Below are 7,036 nucleotides of genomic sequence, written 5' to 3'. Positions count from 1 at the left end.
GCTCGCTTGGCCCGGCGGTTCCTTCCACCAGCAGAGGGAGGGGTCCCTTGTGGAAGCTTCTCGTGCATTTTCAGGCTCTGCCTCCGTCACGGTCGTCCCCTCCGACGTGTCAGGTGCAAGCGGAGGCCTTGCGGGCCGTGTGCGCGTTAACGGGAAACGCGCAGGGCAGGTGCGTGTCCAGCAGCGCGGTCTGAAGCCTGCCGCCTTCCTGGAGGAGACTTCCACCTCTGGTTCTGAGCAACTGGGGTGGGGACAGAGAACAGGGAAAGAGGAAAAGGTCCTGGAGATCGTAATGTCTCTCTCAAAGGGCACTTCTCAGTGATGTTAAATAAAGATGTTCTTTAAGAGCCAGGACACAAAACAGTTGAGAATTGCCCCAATGTGCCAACCAATATTAGATGTGCCGACCAATATTAGATACTCACAGAGGGTGAGTAGTGCATGAGCCTGGATAGCTCAGCTGGCAGAGCATCAGACTTTTAATCTGAGGGTCCAGGGTTCAAGTCCCTGTTCAGGCGCAACCCTTCCTGTTTTGCCCTAGATAATTTCCACCTAGCACCCGAAGGCTTTGGGATAGAAGGGGTCTACTTGCACAGGGACTGGCACTTTGTCTGCTCATTGATTTATAGGCACCATCTCTATAGAGATTGCTGGCCTGGAGATTCACATTTGCATTTGGTTTTTATAGAAGAGTCATCAGTTGACCTGAAAAAAAGCAATCAAAATTTCTGAACTCTAAAAGGAAGAAAAAAAAATTGAAACAGAAAAGTAATTTGAACGACAGTGGCTATCTCATCAGAAAGCACAGAGGCCAGAAAAACGGGCACATTTTTAATTTATTTTTTAATGTTTATTTATTTTTTGAGAGAGAGACACGGAGTGTGAGCAGGGGAGGAGTAGAGAGAGAGGGAGACACAGAATCCAAAGCAGGTTCCAGGCTCTGAGCCGTCAGCGCAGAGCCTGACTGGGGACTAGAACTCAAACTGTGAGATCAGGACCAGAGCCAAAGTCGGTGCCTAACCAACTGAACCACCCAGGCGCTCCCCCCCCTTTTTTTTTTTAATTTTAGAGACAGAGTGTGCAACAGAGTGTGCAAGCAGAGGGGGGCAGAGAGAGAGGGAGAGAACATCCACCAGGTTCCCCACTCAGCGAAGATCCTGAGGTGGGGATTGATCCCACAACCCTGGGATCATGCTGAAAATGAGTCAACACTCAACCCACTAGCCACAGGCATTCCATGATGGCACATTGTCAAATGCTGAAAGGAAAGAACTGTCAATCCAGAATACTATATCCAGGGAAAGTACCCTTCAGGAATGAAGGGATGGAGACGTTCCAGATCAAGGAAAACTAAGATAATTGCTCTCAGCAGAACTACCCAAAACAGTGGCTCCAGTAAGTTCTCCAAACAGACAACGATACACGAAGGAACGTTGGCCATCAGGAAGGAAGAAAATACACTGTAAGCAAGAAACATGGTAAATGCAATAAATTCTCATCATCTTGAGCTTTCTAAGTTAATGTTTAACAGTTTGAAGGAAAATGTATAACATCTGAGTGGTTCTAATGTATGTACAAGAAATTGCTGAGACAGTTACGTTATAAATGAGGAAGGGTAGAGTGGCAAGCGGGGGGGGGGGTAAGAAAGAACAGATCAGGCAAAATGGTGACACGAGAATACTGTGGGACAGTAACTCCATATGATGTCATTCCTGGGGCAGCTGCTAAGAATCTATGCAAAGGGAGACAGTTCAAAACGCTATACATAAATGAAGATGGAATACTAAAAGATGTACAAGTAGTCCATAAAAAGGCAAAAAAAAGGAACAAAAAGTGAAAATTGCAGAACCAAACAGAAAGCAAAAAAATAAAATGCCAGGCTTAAGCCCTAATGTAGCAATAATTATATTAAGTATAGATAGCCTAGGTACACCAATCAAAAGACAGATATTCAGAGGGTGGAGTAGAAAACATGACCCAACTCTATGCTGTCTACAGAAAGCCCACTTTAAATATAACTACATAGGCTGAAATTATGAGGGTAAAAAAAAGAGAGAGAGATCATGCAAACATTAATTGAGGGACAGCTGGAGTAACTAAATTATCAATAAAGTAAACCTCAGGACAAAGACTATTAACAGAGAACCAAAAAAGACACGATATAGGGGTAACAATCATACATCTCCCAAGATGGCAGAGTCGTGTCTGATACGCACGCACCAAACCACAGAGTTGCAAACATGTGGGGAAAAACTAACCACCGGGAAACCTGAAAAGAAAAATGGACAAATCCACAACTATAGTTGAAAACTTCAGAACCTCCCTCAGAGTAATTGATACAACAACCAAACAGGAAATGATCAAACGGAAAGAAGAACCCACAGTTGAGTCGGAGCCCTGCATCAGGCTCTGTACTGGCAGCTGGGAACCTGGAGCCTGCTTCACACTCTCACCTTCTGTCTCCCTCTCTGTCTGCCCCTCCCCTGCTTGCACTTTCTCAATCTCCCTCTCTCTCTCTCAAAAATAAACAAACATTAAAAATTATACACTATGGCCAAGTGGGGGTATATTTCTTGGGTACAAGTATGGATAAATATTTTCATTTTTATTTGTTTAAGATGGTATTTTTAAGTAATCGCAACACCCAGTATGGGGCTTGAACCTACAACCTTGAGGTCAAGAGTCACATGCCCCACCAACTGAGCCAGCCAAGCACCCCTGGAAAAATATTTTTAAAATCAATCTGTGGGTGGCTCAGTCACTTGAGTGTCCGACTCTTGGTTTCAGCTCAGGGTTCCTGGGGTTGAGGGTCACTCTCTGGGCTGACAGCACAGAGCCTGCTTGGGATTCTCTCTCTCCCTCCCTTTCTCTGTGCCCCTCCCCCACTCATACTCTCTCTCCCCAAATAAATAAATAAACATTTTTTTAAAAAATAAATAAATCTTGGGGCGCCTGGGTGGCTTAGTCGGTTAAGCGTCCGACTTTCGCTTAGGTCATGATCTCGCGGTTCGTGGGTTCGGCCCCGCGACGGGCTCTGTGCTGACTGCCAGCTCGGAGCCTGGAGCCTGTTTCAGTCTGTGGCTCCCTCTCTCTCTGACCCTCCCCTGCTCACGCTGTCTCTCCCTCTCTCTCTCCTAGAAATAAATTTAAAAAAAAAAACATTAAAAAATAAATCTATGTAATCTTTCATATGAACGGACTAAAGGAACACAATTACATGATTATATCAACTGAAGTAGAAAAGACACTGGACAAAACTCTACAGCCCTTCATGATTTTTAAAACTCTGAAAAAAATAGTAATAGAAACTTCCTCAATTTGGTTAATGACATATACAAACAAGCAAACAAATAAACCAGAGAGCTACAACTGACATTATATTTAATGGTGAAAGGCAAATGCTTGCACCCCAGAGAGGAATCAACACTGAGTTGTCCGTGCTCAGTGTTATTCAACATAGTGCTGGGAGCTCCAGCCATGTAAGAAGGCATGAAAAGGAAATTAAAAGGAATACATATAGGAAAGGAAAAAAAATTAAAGCCAACATCAGGGAAAATGACATAATCATCCATACAGAAAACCCAAGGAAGCTATGAAGGAAAAAATCCTCTTAAAACTAAAAAATTTAATTCAACAATGTCACAGGGTAATATAAATAGCACACAGAAATAAGCTGTATGTCTACATCTGACAATAACCATACGGACATAAAACTAAAAAGGCCTCTAGAGTAAATCCTATGAATTCTCAACACAAGGAGAAAATTTTTCCTTTCTTTTCTTTTTAATGTATCAATATGAAAAGATGGATGTAATCACTTCACAATATATGCTGTGTGCCTTAAAACCTACACACTGATACATGTCATTTATTTCTCAGTAAAACTGGAAAAATACACCACATATAATCTCCGACCAAAATGTAAACCTAACAAACACGTACAGGACCTGGATGCTGACAGCACATGACGATGACGGATGGAGTCCAAACAGCTTAAACCTGGAGAGACACACTGTGTTCATGGCCTGCGACGGGCAGCACAGTAAGGGTGTCGGGTCTCCCCGGACTGATACACAGATTTAGTTAAATTCCTATAAAAATACAGCAAGACTTTTTGTAGCTACAGACAAGATTATTTTAAAAATTTATGCGCCTGGGTGGCTCTGTCGGTTAAGCGTCTGACTTCAGCTCTGGTCATGGTCACATGGTTCGTGGGATTGAGCCCCACGTCAGGCTCTGTGCTGATGGCTCAGAGCCTGGAGCCTGCTTCAGATTCTGTGTCTCCCTCTCTTTCTGACCCTCCCCTGCTCACACTGTCTCTCTCTCTCTCAGAAATAAATAAAACATTAAAAAACTTTTTTAAAAAGCTTATTTTAAAAATTTATATGGAAATTCAAAGGAATTTGAACGGCTAAAACAATCTTTAAAATTTTTTTTAAAAAGGATGCCTGGGTGGCTCAGTCAGTTAAGCATCTGACTTCGGTTCAGGCCATGATCTCACATGTCATGGGTACAAGCCCTGTGTGGGGCTCTGTGCTGACAGCTCAGCAGCCCGTTTTAGATTCTGTGTCTCCCTCTTTCTATGCTCCTCCCCTGCTTGTGCTCCATCTCCCTCTCAATAGATAAAAAATAAATAAATAAATAAATAAATAAAGACATTAAAAGAATATAGGAGAAAGAATCAGTCAACCTGATTTCAAAACTGTTGTATAACTACAGTAATTAACACTGTGTGTTGGTGAGTACTGGGGAGATAGGCAAAGGTTACTAGAGCAAAATAGGTAAATAAGTCCTTACAGGTGTTTTTGAAAAAGTTGCAGAAGTCATTCAATGGAGGAAAAATATACTTTTCAACAATGGGCCTCAGATCAATCTGACATCTACAAGTAATTTAAAAAATAAAAATTAAAGTAACCTCAATCTGGGGCGCCTGGGTGGCTTAGTCGGTTAAGCGTCCGACTTTCACTTGGGTCATGGTCTCGCGGTTCGTGGGTTCGAGCCCCGCGTCGGGCTCTGTGCTGACTGCCGGCTCGGAGCCTGGAGCCTGTTTCAGTCTGTGACTCTCTCTCTCTGACTCTCCCCTGCTCACGCTCTCTCTCTCTCTCTCTCTCTCTCTCTCCTAGAAATAAATAAAAATATTAAAAAAAAATAAAGTAACCTCAATCTCAGTCTCATAACTTATACAAAAAAATAACTCAAAATGGATCATTGATAAAGATATAAAACTAAAACTTTTAGAAAAAGGATATGGAAGAAAATCTTTGGGATCTGGGGCTAGACAAGGAATTTGTAGAATAGATGCAGAAACATGATGCGAAAATCCTGTGGAAGTCCATTCTTCCTCCCTCCCTTCCCTGTTCCGCCGCTTCAGGTGCCTTCATTGATGCCGAGGCTCACAGAATAGACGTAGAAATAGGCAAGGTCATCAGAAGGGGTAAGTCAGAGTCCCTGGAGAAGCAGGTTTGAGTCAGAGAAAAGTAAAAGCTAAAAGTACAGGGAGTTGAATCGAGGTCCTCAAACATGGAAAACACAAGTTCTACCCTTGTCCAATGACGTCAACTCTGCGCCTAGATGAGGGGAGATTATTGCAAAAGCGGACAAGGCCCCGAATTCAGAAATGCGTTAAGTGTCCCAGAATCAAACAGAAAAGGCTTTTCTCTTACAGGCAAGGAGGGTAGACACAGCTGAGGCGAGGACTCTCACGGGAACCGGGCGGTAAGGGCAGTGGCAGCAAGGGGCAGGCGAAGGTCGGCTGGTTCCCAGGAGGCTGAGGTGGGGCATTGCCTGCTTTCCAGGGTTGCTCAGCCTGGGGCGGGGGGAGAGCAGACCCCCCGGGGAGGGGGGAAGCCTGACTAAAGCTTGGTCAAGACAACGCAGAGGGTAAGAAACGGGCAACTGTAACACGGGGTAACCACACTTCCGTAAGAGAACTCTGATTTTCTGAAGCTCTGGGTTCCCGCACGTGGTGTTAGCGGTGTTAACATAAAGGTGAGTCTGCGGCTGCTCTGGGAAGAGGAGCTTCAGAAGTGGAGGAGGGAGTGATGTCACTCTTTAATGTGCAGGATTTGGGGTGGACGGAAAGGACATATAATATAAAAGTGCAGCAAGTAATAGCTGCTTGCACTTGACGTTGCAATTCTAAACAGCCGCATTTTTACAGCTTCAGTCTTCTCGTATGGGTGCTAAGAATCGAGTCTTCCTGGCACTTTCTGATTTCCTCCAAAAATCTCTTACCCTACAGCGCAAGGATGCTGAGATTAAGCTTCCCGCTGCCTAAAGCACGTTTTGCGCCTATTTGCTCACAGAAGTAGGCCAGGCTTTGTTAGGGGGACGCTGGCGTCAAAACAGAAACTGAGCAATTCATCGGCACTTGTAAAACCTCTTTTTTGTGCGGCGCTAAGCGCAGAGGCCGTGTAGCAGCTGGGTCCGAGGTCGGGGGTGTAGACGGAGGCTCGGACGCACCGCAGCCTCGAGCTCAGAGCCGGGGAGATCCGTCCGAATGCGGCGGGGGCCGGGAGACCCCGACGGCAGCCAAGGTCATTCAGCAACGGGAGAAGCTGGAAGAGAACGCATGTCAGTAATTTCTGGGGGAGAACAGAGGGAGAGGGGTTTGGTTTGGGGCGTGTCGGATTCGAGACACTTACGGAGCGCGTGGCCACGTCTCACAAACGCGGACGTTTCGCGGGTCCCGCCCCGGGTTCGTGCCGTCGCGGGTCCCGCCCCGGGTACGTGTTGGGGGTCCCGCCCCGGGTGCGTGTTGCGNCCGTGTGACAGCCGTGTGACAGCCGTGTGACAGCCGTGTGACAGCCGCTGGGTTTAGGGGGAAACCCCAGGCCCCGGGGGGCCGGGAACTCTCGCTGCGTCAAAGCTGCGCTGATTCTGAAAACCTGCAGGCTGGTCAGGCCGAGGCCCGGGGACCCTGCGGCAGTGAGGCCGGTTCAGAGGGTGAGGGGACGAGGGGACGGGGCCGCGGGAAGTGGGGTCACGGGGCACCGAAAGCACCGAGTACGCGGTGCGGAAAGCGGACGGGGTAGTC

The 7,036-nt window shown here is 46.2% G+C and overlaps 1 non-coding gene across 1 annotated transcript; it reads left to right on the top strand.

Annotated features, from left to right (window-relative positions):
* The first annotated feature begins 445 nt into the window (after positions 1–445).
* On the top strand, positions 446–518 carry TRNAK-UUU (transfer RNA lysine (anticodon UUU)). The gene has a single exon. It is a non-coding gene; the product is annotated as a tRNA-Lys (tRNA).
* Positions 519–7,036: the final 6,518 nt, after the last annotated feature.

This window comes from Crocuta crocuta, unplaced genomic scaffold (genome assembly GCF_008692635.1).
Source record: "Crocuta crocuta isolate KB4526 unplaced genomic scaffold, BGI_CrCroc_1.0 scaffold336, whole genome shotgun sequence".
Lineage (NCBI taxonomy): Eukaryota > Metazoa > Chordata > Mammalia > Carnivora > Hyaenidae > Crocuta > Crocuta crocuta.
This window is presented reverse-complemented; position numbering and strand designations above follow the sequence as displayed.